We start from the raw sequence: 22215 nt of genomic DNA, 5'->3' as shown, positions 1-22215 counted from the left end.
CTGCAGAGACTGAGAGAGAAAAATCTCAAATCCAAATGTCAAGTTTTTTATTTTCATCAGTGTGAATGATTTCACCTCCAGCATTCAATACACTACCTGCAGTCAACCAATTTATACAGGACAGGACAGGACAGGACAGGACAGGACAGGACAGGACAGGACAGGACAGGAAAGGAAAGGAAAGGAAAAGTTGAGATAACAGAAGAGAAGAAAGGAGAATAGAAGGCAAGAGAACTATAGCATAATATAATAGAATGAGAAGAGAAGAGACAGAAAGAATATAAATAGAAGAGACCTCATATGACACGACCGGAGAATCTCACTACCTTATCCTAGCCCTATCACCACGTGAACGAGAACACCATGACATAAGATACGCTATAGACTAGATATCATCTCCTCGCATCTCCCTATAACGCTCGCGACGATCATGGTCACGGCACTCGGCTCAAAACCACAACCGCATATAGACTCAAAGTCTCATGACTAACCGCCCGTCTCATGCTCTCTCCTCGCCCAACGGCTCAACTCACCCCCCCCCTCCACGTCTCCTCTCCTCTCCTTTTCCTTCTCTTCTCCCTCTCCGAGCCTCTACCTCCGCTCCTCTCCTCTCTCTCCTCTCCCCCCCGTCCCTTGCCTCCACATCCCCTCCCTTCTCGCTAGACCTCTCCCTCCTCTCCGTACTCTCCGGCCTCTCCCCCTTCCGCCTCTCCACCTTCTCTTCTCCTCTCTTCATTTCCCCCCTCTCCTCCTCCCTCCTCTCCCTCCTCCGCCCCTCCCCTCTCCCCCCGTCTCCGCTCCCCTCCCGTGCGCTTCTCCTCTCCCCCCGCTCCCATCCCCTCCGCTCCTCTCCCTCCATCTCCCTCCTCTCCGCTCCTCTCCTCTCACCCTCTCCTCGCCTCCCCTGCTCCTCCCTCCCATCTCCTCTCCTCTCCTCGCCTCCCTTCTCCTCCTCCTCTTCAGCGGACGCAGAGCAAGCAAGTACACATAGTATTTACCCGTGAACTTGAGGAGTGTGAGTGGGAGAAGACATGTGTGTTAAAGCACATTCAGGAGAGATGATCGCTGCTCAGTCCCACCACATCGGACCAGAACCAGAACAACCCTGAAAGACCAGAAGGAACAGATGGATGTAAAGTGTGATGCTGCATATCGGTTGGTTTTCTCATCAAGCCTCCACACCAGGATGTTCTGCATAAATCAGGTGTTCAGGTGCACAGTGATGCACGATTAAACACACAGACATATAATTAAGCATGAGAGTGGATAAAAACAACACCTGACATTCTGCACATTCTTCAGATAGATGGACTGGAGAGTTTATTCAGGGCCAAAGGAAAGAAGAAGGGAAGAGATGAGTTCCAAATGGTCTCTTTGCAATCGGGCAGAAAGCGTCGTTCCTGCTCTGCTTTCCTTCTCCGGAATTTCCACTGCTGCTGAAGCGAAACTGGAGCAGCTGCATGAAAAACCCACGCACTGTCTCGCTTAGTTACACACACAGACCGTACGTCTCTCAGTCACAGAAATCTGAAAGAGAAGAAAAGTTTATAGATCATTAATTAGTTCATAAACAGAACTTTTTCAGCTTATGTATATTTATAAATTATAAATGATCAAAATTTTGGAACTAAAATAATTATTTCAGTAACAAAATTGATTGTTATAGCTAAATTATTATTATTTCAAACCAGCAATAATACAAGACATAAGTCAAGGAAATTAAAAAGAAAAACAGAATAGATAGATAGATAGATAGATAGATAGATAGATAGATAGATAGATAGATAGATAGATAGATAGATAGATAGATAGATAGATAGATAGATAGATAGATAGATAGATAGATAAGCAAATAAATAAATTTTTTTTTTTTAGATTTATTTAACTATTTGAATTTTTGAATGTCTGATTACAAAATGAATGTCTGATTACTGCTAATTTTTAAATCTTTGAAAACAAATCTCACAACATGGGCTCATTTAATATAAAGACTGTAAAGTGAGCAAAGTTAAATTTTAACAATAATCAGTGATAAAGAATTATCAGGTTGTAGTTAACCAGATAAATAAAAATAAATAAATAAATAAATAAATAAATGAATAAATAAATAAATAAATAAATAAATAAATAAATAAATAAATAAATAAATCCTTATTGACTTGCAAAAGAGAGAGAGATATTATACTTAATTATACATTATGCCTATACATTTTTTCCCAAAAAGATATGGTTCTATGTGGATTCCATGGAGAGCACTGAATTTGAGCTTTTATATAAAAATTCATATAAAATTCAAAGTAAAGTTCAATAATTAAAAATAAAATAAGCCGCACAGAACAGAGGAAATATTAAAAGACTAGATAGATAGATAGATAGATAGATAGATAGATAGATAGATAGATAGATAGATAGATAGATAGATAGATAGATAGATAGATAGATAGATAGATAGATAGATAGTGTGCAATATATGTGCAGTTTTAGTGTATTAATGCAAAAAGTCCAATTCCAAATTTCAAGTTAAGGGAGTCTTTTTTCTGGATGTAGGGATGAAATTACAAGGTGCAACTTCAGCATGAACACAGCATTATTTTAGGTTCGCTTCTCACTTGCAGTTTATTTATTTATTTATTTTCATTTGTATTTTTTTTTTCTTGGTGAGCTTTTTGAGCTATTCAGTGAATTTCTGATTTGTTCACTAACAAACCATAACTAGGAGCAACTCTTTCATCTCACACATAATTGTTGAGACGTGATGCAGTTTCTGAAATAAATAAATGCGATAATGGGTTTGGTTATTAAAATGTTTTTTAATTCAATTTTATTTTAGCACTTTTAAGAGTGTCACGAAACAGCTTGACCTAAAGTCAGAACAGAAATTTGAACTGAGCAAACCAGTGGCGACGGTGGTTAGGGAACCTTGAGAGGAACCTAACCAAACCAAAAAGAGAAAACATCTTACAACATCTGAGCTCATTGTTCTCTCGTTCTTTTCCAGCAATAAGTTGGTCGAAAATAAATTCCTCTCTTTAATCATGTCATCAAAACGATTATGAATTCACTGCTTTTTTTTTTTTATTTCATCCCCCACATGGTACATCCCACAATTCCCTTCTCTCTGAGCTTTCGGGCAGTGTGACCCTTCGAGCCCCTCTCTGCTCCTGGTGGCCTGTGTTTGGTTCAGCCATTGTTTTTTGTCTCTGGAGAGCATTTGGCTTTATATGGCTAAACTGTGATTGATGCTGTTGTGACCCGGAGTGCTGCATCCTAAAACCCTGATGCCGGAGCAGATCCTATAATTAGCCTGAATTTCTGCCTTTGTGCCCTGGACCCATGGCCCTTCCATGGCCTACACCATGCCAGTGTTCTTTTAGAACGTCGAGGACGTCAGGATTTTACAGAAATGTATGGATTCTTAAAACTATGATAAAATCATATGCCTTTTTTTTTTTTTTAGTAAACCCTTAAATAGATGGTACTTTTGCTAGTATGCTGGAAAATGTTCTACAAAAGGTTAACGGAGGAGATAAAAATGTGATGCATGGAGTAATAGAGGAAAATATTTAGCCCTTGCCTCAGATCTTTGTGGAAGTAATGATGAAATGCATCTCTGACCGAAATAACTCAAAAATTAAAATTAGGTTCAGATCTGGCAAAATTAGCTCTAGATTTTCTCTCTGACATACTGTAACACAAAAACCTCATAGAGATCCAAACCTCCACGTTTCATTGACATTCACCATGCTTGTCAATTTGGTTTGTCAAATCTGTCAAGTTTTCTTGATACAGAAGAATCATCGCTGTATTACTGGGAGCACATCTGGAACTAGACATGACAGGGTTTCTGAATTTACTCCAACTGATATGTAACATTCGTACACTGTTACAGGTTTTCTGAGTGTTTAGTCTCTTTAGTCCGGCTGCTGACCGAGATGTCAGCATGTTTTTTTTTGTTAATAGTGCAAACATTCATACGATATCTGCTATCTTTAGCTCAAACTACATTCAAAGTTTTCGTAACCACGCCAACATGAAAACCTCCAGGTTTCAGATAATTTCCTTTTTGTCTCCATCCCAGAGAGAGCAGTCCATTCTCCTTCAACCCTCACCGCTGTTTTCCCTCCATTAAGCAGCTCTCCCGTGGTGTTCACAGAGTGATAGCAGTTTTCTCCTCCCGCGTCTCAGCGGACGGCTCATTGGCGGGCGTTTCCTTTCACCACCTTCTCAAAGACTCCTCTCCAAAATGGCCAACGATCCCAAATCCTCTTTACTCCAAGCACTTTCTGTTTTGGGGAGAACAAAAAGGTTCTGAACTCAAAAAAGGATTCAGTGAAGCGTTGAACTAAATTTTAAGTTAGATTAAGAGAAACGAATGGATTAAGTGGGCACTGTGTCTTTTTTAAGAACTTTCACAAATCAGGTTGAGGATGGATGAACATTTTGTACTGGGAGACTGCTGAATTTCTCAGAATTTCCATCATAGCGATGTTCTTACATTTATGACATTTAGCAAATGCCCTTATCCAGAGCAACAAAGGTTTTTGTACGGCTGAGCAATTGAGGGTTAAAGGCCTTGTTCTGTGGCCCAGCAATAGCAGCTTGATGGACCTGGGGTTTAAACTCACGACCTTCCGATATGTACTCCAACGCCTGAACCACCGAGCTATGACATGTAGAATGTTTTTCATTCTGATTGGTTTGAATTGGTGTTGATTCTGTACCATAATATTCTGTACCAGCAGCTCTAAGAATAATACAGCTTTAAAGCACAGGTTTATACTGTATTAATGTGCTTGTTCCAATATGTTAGCATTTCTAATAAAGATTTCTTACGTGCGGTTATTACTCTGGGGGCACGGTGGCTTAGTGGTTAGCACGTTCGCCTCACACCTCCATGGTTGGGGGTTCGATTCCCGCCTCTGCCTTGTGTGTGTGGTTTGCATGTTCTCCCCGTGCCTCGGGGGTTTCCTCCAGGTACTCCGGTTTCCTCCCCCGGTCCAAAGACATGCATGGTAGGTTGATTGGCATCTCTGGAAAATTGTCCATAGTGTGTGAGTGTGTGAGTGAATGAGAGTGTGTGTGTGCCCTGTGATGGGTTGGCACTCCATCCAGGGTGTATCCTGCCTTGATGCCCAATGACACCTGAGATCGGCACAGGCTCCCCGTGACCCGAGAAATTCGGATAAACGGTAGAAAATGAGTGAGTGAGTGAGTGAGTGTAAGGAGGTGTTCATTTAACATTACTGGATGGAGTCTCCAGTGTCAGAGTTTATGTAAAATCCCACAGGATTGAATCTTTGCGTCTTCCAATTTCCTGGTAACATGAAAACGTTTTTGTTTTTTTGTTTTTTGTATATAAACTTGGCATAACAGCCAATTTGACAGAAGCCCATCCTGCACGCCTGAGGCAACCCTTATGGAATTCTAGCACTTCTGGAGCGCCGTAGTTCATTTCCGGTTGCTACTTCCGGGGTTACGGTGATAAATACCTTGACCACGCCAACACCTAATTGCAACATATTGCTGATTTATCTCAGCGTACCAAGCCATAGTTATCTCTCGTTGATTTTCTGTTCATGACCCTTGCTATTTTTGCTTGCTCTTCCTGGTTTTGCATTGTACTGCCTGATTACTACGGTTCTGGATTTTGCCTGTCAATTTGAATTTGTTCTCCTGATTCCTTATTAAAAATCATTATTACACTTGGTCAAGGAGCAACTGTTTATAGCTACTAACAGGAAGTCCATGCTAATTAAATACACTGGTGAAAGTAAGAATCAACAGATTTGCTATTCTAGCTGAGAAGCGTTAGCTCACTCCTGGAAATATATATATAAAAACAGTTTCATTCATGTTTAGATTTGTAGAGTACTTGGTTTATGCCCTTTTTTTTTTTTTTTTTTTCTGAATAAAACCTGTTGATTTATTGACTGTAACTTGAATATATGGTGAAAAGTTGCTTAAACCAAATAAATGTGATTTATTTTGTGCAAACTCAGACAGGGAGGTTTCAGTATTACAAACTCGCTTGTTGATACTTGGGAGTGATTTATTAAATGTGGATCAGGACTGGAGTGTGTCAGACTTTCAGCGCCAGTAAAACCTGATCTGTTCCAACAATTCAGTTCCTAAGTGAAGGAAAATGGCTGTGTGAACAGAATTTTCATCAGATATTAGACTCTATCAGTGTTTATCTGTGTAGTCTAGACTGCTTTCCAATTTCTATTCTCCTCTTTTTTTAGCTTATATTATTTCCAAGTGTTTCCATTGGGAATATTATATCAGATTCGTACTTAAGCCGATGTTTTATTTGTACGAGGTACAGGGAAGGGTTTAGGCGAATTATCACCACCGGCTTTTATTTGCACCATAACTCCATGTAATAAATCAGAAAATCTACTCTAATATGTGAGAACGTAGAAGGAAAGTAGCTTGTTGTGTGTGTGTGTGTGTGTGTGTGTGTGTGTGTGTGTGTGTGTGTGTGTGTGTGTGTGTGTGTGTGTGTGTGTGTGTGTGTGTGTGTGTGTGTACGTGTGTGTGGTCAATGTAAGCTGGCATTCTCCCAGCTAACAGTTTTAAAATTGAAACAAGTCTTTGCTCAGTCTGTCAGGATTTCTGTCCAGGTGTGATGATTCATAAATGTTCCTTCAACACTTACAGAACATCCTAAAAACCTTCTGGAGGCTTCCAACACTAGCATGTTGAAATTCAGTGCTGAGATGACAACTTACCTGTCTGAGAGCCAGTAAAGAAAGAAAAGAAAGTTACAGAGAAATAGATGAAGCAGAACTGATGGTAAATGCTGAAGATAATCATATAAAGGAATTAACAATGTCAGCTGTAGGTAAAGCCAGAAAGTAACATAATGCAAGGACAACATCAGTTTGGCAACACACAGCTAGCTTGGAGCAAGCACTCAGTTTGGACCATGTAATGTTAATGAATTAGCAAGCTTTCAGAGTAGAATTTGTCTCAAATCAGATTGTCTTGGTATTTAAAAGTACAGAAAAATGTGCCATAAAAAAAATTGAGACATCTTAGCAAAATTTTTGCACATACTGTCCAACATTTCAGCTGTTTTTGCACATATTGTACAATATCTCAGCCATTACGCACATACTATACAGTATTTCAGTCATTTGCTGTTTTTTTTGCAAAACTCTATATATTATCCAAAAGACCTGCTGCTAAGAAACTGTGTTCATTCTAATGTTACTGCACCAAATATTGTTTGAACATTCAGTATTTACATACAGTATTTACACCGGTCGGTCGGCGCTGTTTCCATTATTGTTTATTGCTGTTTATTGTCTTTTGTGTATTGCATTTTTTGTACTTTTTATATTGTCTTGTAAGTTTATGTCTGCACTGTTTTTTGTCCTGCACTGTCTTTTGTCCTGCACTGTCTTGTTTGACTTGTCCTGCACTGTCTGCACCAGGTTGCACAGTTGCACTGTATGTGGCTAAGACTACTAACATGTCCTTAGCCCTGTCTTTGTTTTATGTAGCACCATGATCCTGGAGAAACGTTGTCTCATGTCACTGTGTACTGTAACAGCTATATGTGGTTGTAATGACAATAAAAGCTACTTGACTTGACTTGACTTGACTTGAAATGGAACTTTGTTCAGGAACCAGGTTGAGGTTGGATGAACATTTTGCGGATGGTTCAGAATTTCCATTAATTCTTCATTCTGACTGGTCAGAAGCTGTTGATTAATTTAATCTAACAGCAGCTCTGACATTAATGCAGCTTTAAATCATAGATTTATACCATATTAATGAGCTCCTTCTAACACGTTTCATCTCTAATAAACATTTTATTTACATTTATTCAACTTTTTTGAATGTTTTTAATATTATGTGTTCATTAAAGGAGTTTTTCATGTTACATTTAGGAAGGAGTCTCCAGTTCCAGAGCTCATATAAAAGTTTGTGCATTTTCCATTACAGGATAGAAGACTGTGCTTTTTACTTTCTTGGTAACATGAAAACTTGTGTTTGTTTGTTTTTTCTTTTTCTTATAAACTTGGTCAGAAAATTGTTTATAGCTACTGACAGGAATTTAATTTCTGTTAATAGTGTTAACAGGAACTAGCTTTTTTCACAGAAACATTTATGATCATTATTAAATGTTTATTACAAAATTATATTTAGTGTATATAAGAAATAAAAAAAAAATTGGACGTGATTTATAATAGGAGAATTTGGAACATATTCAGAACCGCCGTGAAGTACGTTTTGTAATTTTTATATTGTCTTGTAACTTTATGTCTGCACTGTTTTTTGTCCTGCACTGTCTTTTGTCCTGCACTGTCTTGTCTGTCTTGTCCTGCACTGTTTGCACCAGTTGCACTTTATGTAGCTAAGACTACTTACATGTCCTTAGCCCAGTCTTTGTTTTATGTAGCACCATGATCCTGGAGAAACGTTGTCTCATTTCACTGTGTACTGCAACAGCTATATATGGTTGCAATGACAATAAAAGCTTCTTGACTTGACTTGACTTGAAGTAGAGTTCCTGTCACCACTCAAAAATTGATCATTTTACATTGTGTCTTATTTCCCACTTGATTCATAGGGAACCAATAATAAGTACACACTCTGGTGAGAATATCAACAAATATAAAAACTAACACATTTGGCAGATTTCTAGCTGAGACCTCCAACAGCTCCAGTACTGATGCTAAACAGTTACTTGATGCTAAACCTGTTAGCTTATTGACTGTAATATATGCTAAAAACTTGACCAAATAAATGGGATATATTTCATGCAAACTCAGACAGCGGGATTCCAAGACTTTGGAAGACATTTGAATAAAAATTATAATTATTTATATATAAAAGCCAATACTTTACTAGGGGTGATGTAATGAGTATATTTGTTTGTTGTTGCACTACATCTGCTATGAGGAATATAAAGCTAGCAGCTGGATCTCGTGACTCTTTAGAAAGGGGTCTGGATATTGTATTTTCCTATATGGGATTTAAACGGTCTCTAAAACCATCTCTGTGGAAAACAGGTGATTTTATTACATTATTTATGGGAACGTTAGCCTTCAGATGACATTCTCTATGTGTCAAGACTGTCTAATGTATAAAATCCCAACTAGACCCTGCTAGACACTCACACCTAAAATGTACGACAAATTACTTGTTAAAACAGGAAGAGTTAAAGACGTGTAGCCTCTCACATGTCACCTCAAAGGTAGACTATCTCAGCAAGAAATGAGCTGAAAAAGAAATCTCCAGTGTAAAATACCGTGAAGAAATTCTGTACTCTTTCATCTGTTACTTACTGTAGACTCTCTAGACACGTGTCTTTCCTTGGCATTGTTTTCAGCCAAATGCTATCGATGACTGAGTCACAGATTAGCCGAACTGCTTCGTGCGACTGAGGCTCCAACTTCAGCCCATGAGGTTGAAGTATCCTGTGTAAGCATTGATTTGCTTTACAGGCTGTGTGAAACCACCAGGTGGGTGGAGTGTGTTTAGGTGTTGTGTGCAAAAGGGGATGTTTAAGAAACGGAGTGTGTCTGATAAACAGCAGGGTTCGAGCTGAGAATTGATCTGTAAACAGCAATAAACTCAGCAGGACGGCGCAGGACGAGAGAACGGCACAGACGTGATGAAACAGCGTTGACGTAAAGTCTGGAAGCTTTGAGACGTCTCTGTTACGTTTGTAAAACCTGACCGGCTGTCGTGTGTTTAAATACTTACATAAGTTTTATTTGTATATGACTATGGATCATAAGTAAAACTGCTATAATAAATCAAGGGCATGTCAAAGATTGAATTTCAGGAACCTGACAAAAGGGTTGTGACTCCTTTCATTTCTGGGCAAAAAAATAAAAATACATGATTATATGAAATCTTTTTTTGAATTATTTGGACTTCTTCATTGATAATATGGTCTCTCTCTCTCTCTCTTATATATATATATATATATATATATATGTGTGTGTGTGTGTGTGTGTGTGTGTGTGTGTGTGTGTGTGTGTGTGTGTGTGTGTGTGTGTGTGTGTGTGTGATATTTAATGTTATGTCAAATAACTCTGTTAAGTTTTATTAAAATAAAACCGCTGATTGTTTTTTTTTTTTCATTTGTGGTGTATTTGATTTGCATTAAGGCTCATTACAGAGTCGGAGGGTGGATCTCGCTTGTCTGTGACATGTCATGATCTTCAGAATCACAGAGATCATTTCATGCATATGATAACCAGCAAGGAAAGTAGTCAATTACATGCTAATAAGCAGATTGAATAATAAAAAAAGAATATCACGCCTGAAATGAATACAAAAAAAAAAAAAAAAGAAGAAGACACACAAATGAGCACAGTATGACCTCCATGGGGCCCAAAAAACGCCTCTGCCATCTTGAGGGGTGTTGTTTAAGGTGGCAAAACAAAAAGATCTCTGATGAGTCTCGTTTCAGCTGTGAAATTAAGATTTAGACTAACAAAAGAAGAAGATGAGAGACATGAAGGAGGAGGAGGAGGAGGAGGAGGAGGAGTGCGCGAGGAACAGGGAGGTCCTGGGACTCCGGACAGCTTCACTGAGGGCTGGCATGTAGTGATCACATGAGCAGATGGTGACATACGCACACACACACACACACACACACACACACACACACACACACACACACACACACACACACACACACACACACACACAGAGAGAGAGAGTCAGAATACTGCAAAGGCGAATTCTAAGCAAAGTAGCAAAGCTACAAATCAGATGTAAACACACACCACTTATTCACCCTTATGCCCTTCCTTATTTTCCGTCTTTCCTTCCTTCCTTGGGTATCTAGTCTTCTACATTTCTTTTCATGCTTTGCACGATTTATCACAGATGCTCTTCGCATATTCCTGGCAGCGCAATGCGGATACAGACATACAATAAACGTCACACGTGTGTATCCTGCACCATAAATCTCCTGCGATTCAGAGATGTTTTTTATATCGTACCCCGTATTACTTACTGCTTTGGCTAAAAACACTGAAATCTCATCTTTCAGGTCACTTCCTCTAGAAAGAAGGGCATGATTACAGAAAGATGAAGGACTGCATCACAACACAGTGTAATGTCTAGAAGCATTTATTTTGTCACATATATATTACAGCATAGTGAAATTCCTTTTTTCTGCACATATCCCAACTTTAAAGTTTGGGGTCAGAGCACAGAGGCAGCCATGATACAGCACCACTGGAGCAGAAGGGGTTAAGGGCCTTAGTCAAGGGCCCAACAGTGGCAGTGCTGGGGTTTGAACCCTGATGAGCAACATACTCAACACACGTAGGACATCTCAGAGAGCAGAAATGGGTTTGATATCTATATTTAGTTTAGATACAAACATTTGTTTGGCGAAAAAAAAACCTTTCTTACATTTTTTGGATTTTTTAGTTCCACTGTTATAGACACTATTATCGAGACACGGTAACACACACACACACACACACACATATATATATATATATATATATATATATATATATATATATATATATATATATATATATATATATATATATATAAATATATAAACACAGTTTTGTTTTGGGAAACTGACATGTTTATCCAGTTCTCCTTTTTTTCTGCAGCTATTGAGAAGAGTTAGTGATATCAGCAAGGCCAGAGGGAGTGCAGACGCCACAAGAATGCCTTTGATAAAGACGGGAAGAGGAGACTCGGTGTGTGTGTGTGTGTGTGTGTGTGTGTGTGTGTGTGTGTGTGTGTGTGTGTGTGTGTGTGTGTGTGTGTGTGTGTTTCTGCACCTGTTCTCACACACTGCAGGAGTTTGGGCCTGGAACTTTAGGAATGACAGCCGATGGTTTGTGCAAGCTGGGAAAATTTAGTGGAACTTGAAACCGTAAATGACGGCTGTGGCTGGTTCAGCAACCCCCTCACGTTACACACATCAAGAGCTGTGTGTATGTGTGTGTGTTGCACGTGCATGCTCACCTCATCCGAACGTGGCTGAGAGTTAAGATCAGGTTTGTGGCATGTTATGTTAAATATTTGTTTAGCTGCTAAAGCCATTAGCACTGATCATACACACACACACACACACACACACATTGGATGAGTGTGTATTTTTTGCAGATCGCTGCAGTAAACACATTTATGTGTGTGTGTGTGTGTGTGTGTGTGTGTGTGTGTGTGTGTGTGTGTGTGTGTGTGTGTGTGTGTGTGTGTGTGTGTGTGTGTGTGCTCAGTACAGTTCAGTCCAGTTGTTGAGGAGTCTGGTTGTGAGAGCCCGGATGCTTCAGTACCTTTTTCCAGATGGCAGGAAGGTGAAGAGTGTGTGTTATGTCCATAATGCTGTTGCCTCTGTTATACACAATGCTTTGCGGATGCAGCGTGTGGTGTAAATGTCCATGATAGAAGGGAGAGAGACTCCAATGATCTTCTCATCTGTCCTCACTATCCGCTGCAGGGTTTTGGCGATCTGAGACAGTGCAGTTCCCAAACCAGGCAGTGATGCAGTGCTCAGGATGCTCTCAGCATGTCTGGCAGACATATTATCATGGATGACGGCTCATCGGTTAAAGCTCAATCATAGCAAAACTGAACTGCTGATCATCCGAGGTGATTCATGCCCAGGTCATGATCTTGTAATATCCCTGCATAACGATCTGATCTCCCCTTCAGTCACAGCTCACAACCTCGGGCTAACCATGTACCATTTTTCTTTCATTTTTGCCCACACATGCTGCTCAGGTAGTTGTTCAGTGTCTTGTCATTTCAAGACTGGGCTACTGCATCTCAGGTCTACCTATGAACACAAATCGTCCTCTGCAAATGAACCACAATGCAGCTGCACAACTTGTTTTCAACCTACTTAAGATCTCACACACCACCTCGCTGCTGCGATCCCTTTCGCTGGCTTCTGGTAGCTGCACGCATCATCAGTTTCCTTTTACCTCAAAGCCCTCATCACTCCTCACACTACACCTCGCACCCTCAGATCTACCACCATTGCTCAACAGGTCTCACCATCTCTCGGGGTAAAAGGTAAATATACTACAAGGCTCTTTTCTGTTCTGACACCGAGGTGGTGGAATGAACTTCTCCTAGGGGTCTGGACAGCTGAGTCACTGGCTATCTTCAAACAACAGTTCTGAAGATTTTCAGATCTAGTCTGTAACATAGTGAACCAGAATTAATGCACTTAAAAGCACTTTTGTACGTCACTCAGGATAAAGGCTGTAAATTTAAATGTAAATGCAAAGGTCCCTCTGTGGAGGTAGATGGGCTTTCCTCAGCCTTCGTAGGAAGTTGAGATGCTGCTGGGCTTTCTTGGTGACAGAGCTGGTATTGAGTGACCAGGTGAGGTTCTCCGCTAGGTGAACAACCAGGAATTTGGTGCTCTTGACGAGCGCTACAGAGGATCCCTCAATGTCGCTACACAGTCGTGAGTCAGCAGAGTGAACAGCAGTGGGTTGAGCACACAGCCCTAAGGGGCACAGTGCTCAGTGTGGTGATGTTGGAGATGCTGTTTCCGATCCAGACTGATTGAGATCTCTCACTCAGGAAGTCTAGGATCCAGTTGCAAAGGGAGGTGTTCAGGCCCACCAGGCTCAGCTTCTCAATCAGGTGCTGAGGGATTATTGTGTTGAATGCTGAACCGAAGTGTATGATCAGCATTCGTACATATTTATCTTTATTTTCCAAGGTGGTTGAGGGCAATATGAAGGGTCTTGGCAATGGCATCATCAGTGGAGCAGTCTGGGGTAGTTACAGTTACTTGATGTGCTTCATGACAAGCCTCTCAAAGCACTTCATCACGATGGATGTTAGTGTGACGGGACAATAGTCACTGAACGAGGACGGTGTAGACTCCTTTGGCATCCGAAGTGGCCGCTGCATGCTACTGCTGCACCTCCATCTTGGTGTCCCCGAATGTCTTTACAAGCATACAGAACCAAAGCTTAATAATTCACATGTGCTACAGTCTGTGATTTAATCGTGACGGACACTAAAAGTCTGGATGGATTTAGCATCATGAAATTTTTATGGGTGAGAGAAAGTGAGAGAGAGAGAGAGAGAGAGAGAGAGAGAGAGAGAGAGAGAGAGAGAGAGAGAGAGAGAGAGAGAGAGCAAGCGAAAGAGTTCTTTCGGTTCAGCTATTTGAACAGCACATACAACTCTCTTCTCTCGCACACCTTCACACATTTACACACTTTTCAGACTCACACCTCTGAGCTGAAGATGGACGAGACCTGGAGCCCTGAGGCGACTCCGACACCCTGACTGTAACATATCTAGGCTTGTATGCTTCCACAACTTTGGCTGAAGTGTCAGAGAGTGAGACAGGGAGAAAAAGAGAGAGAGAGAGAGAGAGAGAGAGAGAGAGAGAGAGAGAGAGAGAGAGAGAGAGAGAGAGAGAGAGAGAGAGATGTAGCAAGGCTGGGAGAAAGAGAAGACACAACAAGCAAATCTGGAAAACTGTTCACATGTTGAAATTTCAACAATTTCCTTTTATAAACATGGCCTTGCATGAGTACCTTGTACTTTTTCTCTTCTGCCTCGAGGAAAACTAACACTAACACTAACACTAACACCTTAATGACTGAGTAAACAGTGGATTAGTCAGATACGTAAAGAAATCTGCAAAACAATTTAATTTTCAATAACATGTTACCACCACCATGCTTCTGACCTGAAGTGCAAAAGAAAAATTTAGCAAAAAAAATTGTAAATTATAAATAAATAAATAAATAAATAAATAAATAAATAAATAAATAAATAAATAAATAAGTGCATACTACATAGCTAACTAACAACCCTATCAAAGTGTGACAACAACAAAGTAATCACTCACACATCTGTACAAAGAAGCTCACACATCTGTACAAAGAAGCTCACACATCTGTACAAAGAAGCTCACACATCTCTACAAAGACATTTGGAGCTCAACATGATCTTTTGCAGGAAAATAGTTAAGGCAAGATTAAAAAAAAAAACAAAAAAAAAAAAACGATTAAAATATTATCCTGACATTACGGTGAAATATACCGATGATGTCCTGAGGCAAACATGTCATGTGTGTGTATATGAAGAAAACTCAGTGACATCCGAGCGATTTTCCCAGACTGCCACACAAATATTACTAATTAAGTGGAATAATGGTGGGAATGAGCACTTTCACTCACATTCATTTTTCATGCAGTAAACGAACTCTGTCAGTCCGAAGCTGTCATATCGTCGTGTTTTAAGCCTAATTGCAATTAGACGCACTGCCTTGAGGCATTCACGTCAGCACCTGAGCAGTCTTGAGATGTATACAGCCCTGATGGGGGTAAATTGCAAAACTCTGTCCTGTGTGCTTGCTAATCTAAAGCAGAGAAAGCTACAATACAGACATAAACATAAACAGACTTGTCACTCAAACGAAGCATTCGCGTGCGATGTGGAATTATTTATCTGTTACTGTCATGATGGAATGCTCAACAAACACCTACAGAATCATCTCTGAATCCCTGGTCTCGCTTCTTCTGTTTCTCTTCCCCAATGCTAATGACAAGTCTGTCAGTGGCCAAGTGTAACAGTGAGTGCAAAAGTTTACACCCCCTTGGTGTCTGGGAGAAAAGACATTAACTTAATGGTATAAGCACAACATATATTTTACGGTTTTATTCAGCATTTAGGCTCAAAAGTTGCTGTAGCTCATTTATTATTATTTTTTTACCTTGTTAAAGACTTTGTTTTTAATATAAAGCTTTCCCAGGGAGTTTAAATAACAAGCATCGATCATTCAAGTTAGTGAAAATCAGGAAATCAACTAAAACTAATTTGTTTTCCAGTTTGTAAAGCTGATTCAAATAGATTGTGTGAGTCAAAAAAAACAAAAAATCTTGAACAAGTCAGAAAAATGTAAATAAAAAATGTGCATTTCATAGGAACTGAATCAGGCAAATTATGGTTTTGCAAGTGGAAGACCATGATGGGGCAGTTATGTGCTCAAGCATAAGTTAAATATTTAAGGCATCTCTCTCTCTCTCTCTCTCTCTCTCTCTCTCTCTCTCTCTCTCTCTCTCTCTCTCTCTCTCTCTCCCCACCACTCAATAAGTCTATGTGTCTCTTTGTCTCATTCTGTTTCACCCTGTCTTGTCTTCTCTCTCTGTTTCTGTCTGTCTCTCTCTCTGTCTGTCTGTATGTCCTCTCTCTCTGTTTCTGTCTGTCTGTCTCCCTCTGTCTGTCTTCTTGATCTGTTTCTGTCTGTCTCTCTGTCTTCTATGTATGTTTCTGTCTGTCTCTCTATCTCTGCCTGTCTGTATTTGTCTTCTCTCTCTGTTTCTGTCTGTCCCTCTGTCTGTCTGACTGTCTCTGATTCTCTCTCTCTCTCTCTCTCTCTCTCTCTCTCTCTCTCTCTCTCTCTCTCTCTCTCTCTCTCTCTCCCCCCCCACTCAATAAGTCTATGTGTCTCTGTGTCTCATTCTGTTTCACCCTGTCTGTCTGTCTGTCTTCTTGATCTGTTTCTGTCTGTCTCTCTGTATGTTTCTGTCTGTCTATCTCTCTTTCTCTGCCTGTCTGTCTGTTTGTCTTCTCACTCTGTTTCTGTCTGTCCCTCTGTCTGTCTGACTGTCTCTGATTCTCTCTCTCTCTCTCTCTCTCTCTCTCTCTCTCTCTCTCTCTCTCTCTCTCTCCATCAGTAAGATAACCTTCTCTTTCTACAAGCCAGTAAACTCTCCTTTATCTCTTTAGAAAGCCGTGCAGCTTTTCCTCTACCTTCTCCCCTCCTCCTCTCCGTCAGTAGCTCTTATGTATGCATGAAAGAACATCACTTACCTCCAGTTTTATGGTCCGACTTTTAAGCACCTTCTTTTGTGTTTTCTGACCCCTGTGAAAGCTGTTGCTCGTTGTCTTTCTCCCTCACACAAACTCACATGAGTACAAATACGGTTATTTTCACACACAAGTACACTTGAAAGAGATAAGTGGCCTTTTCACAACAGGACGTCTTATCAGCCCTTGACATGGCTCCACATAACCGTTTGCAGTCTGGAGTGCTCGAGGGCTCAGATGCTTCGCTGATTAATTAGAAAGAATCGCTCATGATTGTGAATTATACTGAAAGCTTTGCTAAAGAGATCGTCTAAAAAGACACATCCACTGTGAATGGTTATGGTTCTTGCTTATCGATCAGGTTACAGATCTGTGTTAGTTGGAGATACTGGTGAAGCCCCGGTGAAAATATCATCAGCATCTTTGAATTTAACCACAATGTTGTTTCATTTTCTAACATTTCTAACAAAAATGTATTAAAATTGTGTAGATGTTCAAATGGCTGTTGTATAAGAGGAATAAAACACACATTTTTTGGTTTAGATCATTTATTTCAAGGAATATGAAATATCATACAATATATGACAATAGAAAATAAATATCAGGAGGAATTCTAAGAAAATAATGAGAAACGATGACAACTTAATCAGCGTTTCAGATATTTCTGAATCACATCAGCAGTGAAATTTGCAGTGTAAAGGATTGAATTATTGCTAATGTAAAGTTTATATTAGTGTCTTATAATAAAGTGCAGTAAAAGTCCTGAATTGTTATAAATAAGTCTTTGTCTATAGCCAGGGAATCAGTCATTTCTCATATTAGCAGCGCTAAGCCTGAGGATAGTTGAATACTTTGACACATTTATTGACTTGGCTCTAGATATACAGGAACATAATGAAGAACACTGAATGACGGTAAGCAAACAGTAGAAGAATGCTGATGCTGAATGATTTACTGTTTGTTGTGTTTACACACCTCGTAGCTCTCCCACATAGCGTGTGTGTCTGTGTGGGAGCTAGCGCTTGTGTAAGCCCAGCTGTCAAGAACACACTGTTTTGCCAGTTCAAATAAACACATACACACAAACACTCCCAAACTTGTCTCGCATTTAACACAGCCAATTATTGCCATGCTACATCTATAGCTAACCTTAACCTGAAATATTTACTCAGCAAAAACTATTTTACCTCAGGTGGGATGAGGAATTGTCTCAGACAAAACTGTTACATATTTCTAGCATTGTGGAGATAGTCAAGATTCAAGATTTTTATTTGTCACATACACAGTTATATAGGGCATATATAACTAGCAGTGAAATGTGAGTCAGGACCGCTCCATGGACATTGATCTTATTAGAAAACACAACAATTTAAAAAAAAAAAAAGAGATAAAAGTAAACAGGGGGGACGGTGGCTTAGTGAGTAGCATGTTCGCCTCACAGCTCCAGGGTCGGGGTTCGATTCCCGCCTCTGCCCTGTGTGTGTGGAGTTTGCATGTTCTCCCCGTGCCCCGGGGGTTTCCTCCGGGTACTCCGGTTTCCTCCCCCAGTCCAAAGACATGCATGGTAGGTTGATTGGCATCTCTGGAAAATTGTCCATAGTGTGTGAGTGAATGAGAGTGTGTGTGTGTGTGTGTGTGTGTGTGTGTGTGTGTGTGTGCGCCCTGCGATGGGTTGGCACTCCATCCAGGGTGTATCCTGCCTTGATGCCCGATGACGCCTGAGATAGGCACAGGCTCCCCGTGAACCGAGGTAGTTCAGATAAAGCGGTAGAAAATGAGTGAGTAAAAGTAAACAATGAAAAAATAAGAATAAAATATAAAAAACATGTATACTGTAGAATGGAAAATAATGTGCATGAAAGTGAACTGTAGTCTTAAATATTAAGATACACATGAATGTGCAAGAGGCAAATGTGCAAACAGGTTGACACTTTCAGTATGTCGATGTGAGGTAGTGATTGGTGAATATCTTACTGATTCAGTGAATATTAAGTGGAGACATGAAGATGTCAAGAGGCTGGTTTTGAGTTTAGGAGCCTGTAAACATATTAAACCCTCTCTGGGATAAGGCTAAAATTGTGGGTGATTAAAGATATGTTTATACTATTTGGAATTCCATCCATCCATCCATCTATTTTATGTAGTGTTTATCCTACACAGAGTTACGAGGAGCATGGAGTCTTTAACAGGGGACTCAGGGAACAAAGCAGGCAACTCATCACAGGGCACAATCACACACACTCACACACTACAGACAATTTAGAGATGCCAATCAGAATACTATGCATGTCTATGGGCTGGGGGAGGAAACAAAAGTACCAGGGGGAAACCTACAAGCATGAGGGTAACATGTGAACTACACACACACACACACACACACACACACACACACACACACACACACACACACACACACACACAGAATGAACACGAAAACCTTTGAGGCAAATGTGCTAACCACTAAACCAATTTAGCCCGCCTTCTAATCGTAATTTAATAAGTTTAAAACGTAATACAACTCAAATTAAAGCTGACATCATGCACACACTCTCACACACATCTTCTGTCTCAAATCTGACTCGGTGCATACAAAAAGTGCCGAAACATCGCCCTCAGTATGTTCAATTACTTACAGACTTACAGTTTAATAACAGCGCTCTCTTCTCTACAGCATCGATTTTATCTTCCTTCCTGCACACCATTAAACTTTCAACTAGCCACCGGTTTAATGGAATGCAAAAAGAGAAATGAACCGGCGAATGGCGAAAAAGTGGCTTTCAGGGGCATTTCATTTTATTGGTTTAGAGTTTTATATTCAAACCAGTGAGGAGTGTATCCAGGTCTCTCAGTTTGGAGCTAGCGATAATGTAGATACATGTAATCTCTCTGTGTAACAGCAGCATAGCATAATCACCCAAATGTGGATGAGGTTCACTTTTGAGTCTGGTTCCTCTCAAGGTTTCTTCCTCTTCCATCTTTTCCTCACCACAGTCACCTCAAACTTGTTCATTGGGGATAAATACAAACACATTTAAATAAAAGTCTAATACTTATCTTTGTATAGTAAACTATCCTGTATAGAAAGATGCATAAGTTTACTAGTTAAAATACAGTAAAAGCTCAAATGTGTTGCTTAGTTTTGATTGGAAGCTAACTGAAATGAAAAGCTAGCATCATAAATAATTAGCTGCGTGAGTGAATATTAGCACAAAAGAAACTAAAAGAAAAGTAGCTAATTGAATCATTATAGGATTATTTTCCTGTTTCTAGTTTGGTGTGCTGTGGCATTCTGTCCTAACATCACATGTAGAGTAGCATGTAGTTGTTTAGTCCCTCAGGCTAGCAGCTCGTAGCATGAGTAGCAACCTGAGGCTACTTGGTTGAAGAATCACAACATTTTTTAATCAGGAATCGGCTTGAGATTAGCTTAAAGCTGTATTCATGTATTATTAGGGATAAGTAGTGAAATCCAGCAAGTGCTAATTAGCTAACTGGTTTTTAAAACTGTGTAACCCTAGAAGATCATTACCACGTGTGATAATTAAAAAAAGTGACGTGACATACGGCTAAGTACGGTGACCCATACTCAGAATTTGTTCTCTGCATTTAACCCATCCAAAGTGCACACACACAGCAGTGAACACACACACATACACACACACACAGAGTAGTGGGCAGCCATTTATGCTGCGGCGCCCGGGTAGCAGTTGGGGGGTTTGGTGCCTTGCTCAAGGGCACCTCAGTCGTGGCCGGCCCGAGACTCGAACCCACATCCTTTGGGTTACGAATCAGACTCTCTAACCATTAGGCCACGACTGCCACCCTAAATAATGCTCAGCAGTGACCTAGCCTGCAGTGAGCAGACATACATTATGTACATATCTCATAGAAACTCTAAGGCTTTAAACTAAAAAGAAATGAAAGCAAATACAGTAACTTGATGCTTGCAAACTTATGATCACAACCTCCAAGCTGTCATGATAATGACAGTGCTGCCCAAAACAGATGCCATAACCTTGTTTGCTAGCTGTAAAAACTTATCAAATAAAAGGTGACCATTATAGGAAGCTTAATAGTAAAAAAAATGACCCAGCTATGTAGCCATTTTCTTGATGTAGGTTGCATCTATGGAGTTTGTTAAAGCAACTTAAACTAGACATGTTATCCTTTCTAACAGCTAGTAACATCTTTTGGTTTGGAAATGTGCCTGATATACAGTATGAAGACATCTCTGATTCTGACACAACATAACATTTTAGAAAAACAAAATCTGGCCTGCTGTTTAAAAAAAAACACTACATAAAAGTCTCCTTTCATGGTTTTGCATCCAGATTTGCTTTGCTTCTAACAGGTGGGATAAGACACGTGTATGAGCAGATCCTAAGAATCACAAGAAATGCATGAGTAAAGTTAAAGTTCCATAAAAATAAAATTAAAGTTCCAGACAAAATAAAGTTCCAGACAAAACAAACAAACATTTGTTTTGCATGTGATCTGTTATTCAGGTTTAAAAAAAAAGAGAAAAGAAAACCGTGATAAAGTTGATATGTTCTCCATGATACCCCCAGTCCCCACACACACGCACACACACCACACACACCCTACACACACACATCACACACACACAGTTATTAGTGCTGGTCCAACACTCCTAGTCTCAGAAGACAGTGGACATATTAGCATGTTATTAGAGGACTCGGACACCAGCGCCTAGGGCAGCTAGCGAGTCTATGAATAAATTTAATACCTTAACATGTTAACCTTTCACACTGCAGAGGCAGGAAGTCAATTTATGTTGAAATGTACAGCATTCAGACAGACTCTGTGCATACATTTACACAGTGGTAAAATGAGATTGACATCAAATATCAAAAAGCTTTATCTTGTCTTCTCTTTAAAAAGCAGCAGACATGTTTGGAACAACATACAGTATTACAGTGCGATGGAGTTACGCTCTAACTAAGTAACTTGTTCATTTTTTTCAACAGGACGCAGCACTCGATGTACAGTACAACAGAATTTGTGATAAAAAAGATAGTAGGATGATTGTTTATAACGTTTGACAGATTTAAGATTTCAGACCTTCGTAGAGAAGAAGCCAACCCTGTGAGGAATCTAGAGATGTACCGGCTCCGGTTTTATTCTGCTTCATGAAGTATTCAGGCATTCTAAGAGAAGATGGCAACTACATGTGATCTTTGATTACAACGACTTCCACATCAATGCACAATTGCCAGACTGTATATTTATAATCACACCCTCCGGTGTCACCCAAATGAGGATGAGGTTCACTTTTGAGTCTGGTTCCTCTCAAGGTTTCTTCCTCTTTCATCTAATGGAGTTTTTCTTCACCAGAGTCACCTCAGTCACCTCGTTCATTGGGGATAAATACAAACACATTTAAACATAAGTCTAATATTA

The 22215-nt window shown here is 39.9% G+C and overlaps 1 long non-coding RNA gene across 1 annotated transcript; it reads right to left on the bottom strand.

Annotated features, from left to right (window-relative positions):
• Window positions 1–987: 987 nt before the first annotated feature.
• On the bottom strand, window positions 988–16977 carry LOC125145303. Its single transcript, XR_007143652.1, has 4 exons — window positions 16798–16977; window positions 4110–4283; window positions 1280–1527; window positions 988–1105 (listed from the first exon to the last, which is right to left on the bottom strand). It is a non-coding gene; the product is annotated as an uncharacterized LOC125145303 (long non-coding RNA).
• Window positions 16978–22215: the final 5238 nt, after the last annotated feature.

Source organism: Tachysurus fulvidraco, chromosome 8, assembly GCF_022655615.1.
Source record: "Tachysurus fulvidraco isolate hzauxx_2018 chromosome 8, HZAU_PFXX_2.0, whole genome shotgun sequence".
Classification (NCBI taxonomy): domain Eukaryota; kingdom Metazoa; phylum Chordata; class Actinopteri; order Siluriformes; family Bagridae; genus Tachysurus; species Tachysurus fulvidraco.
This window is presented reverse-complemented; position numbering and strand designations above follow the sequence as displayed.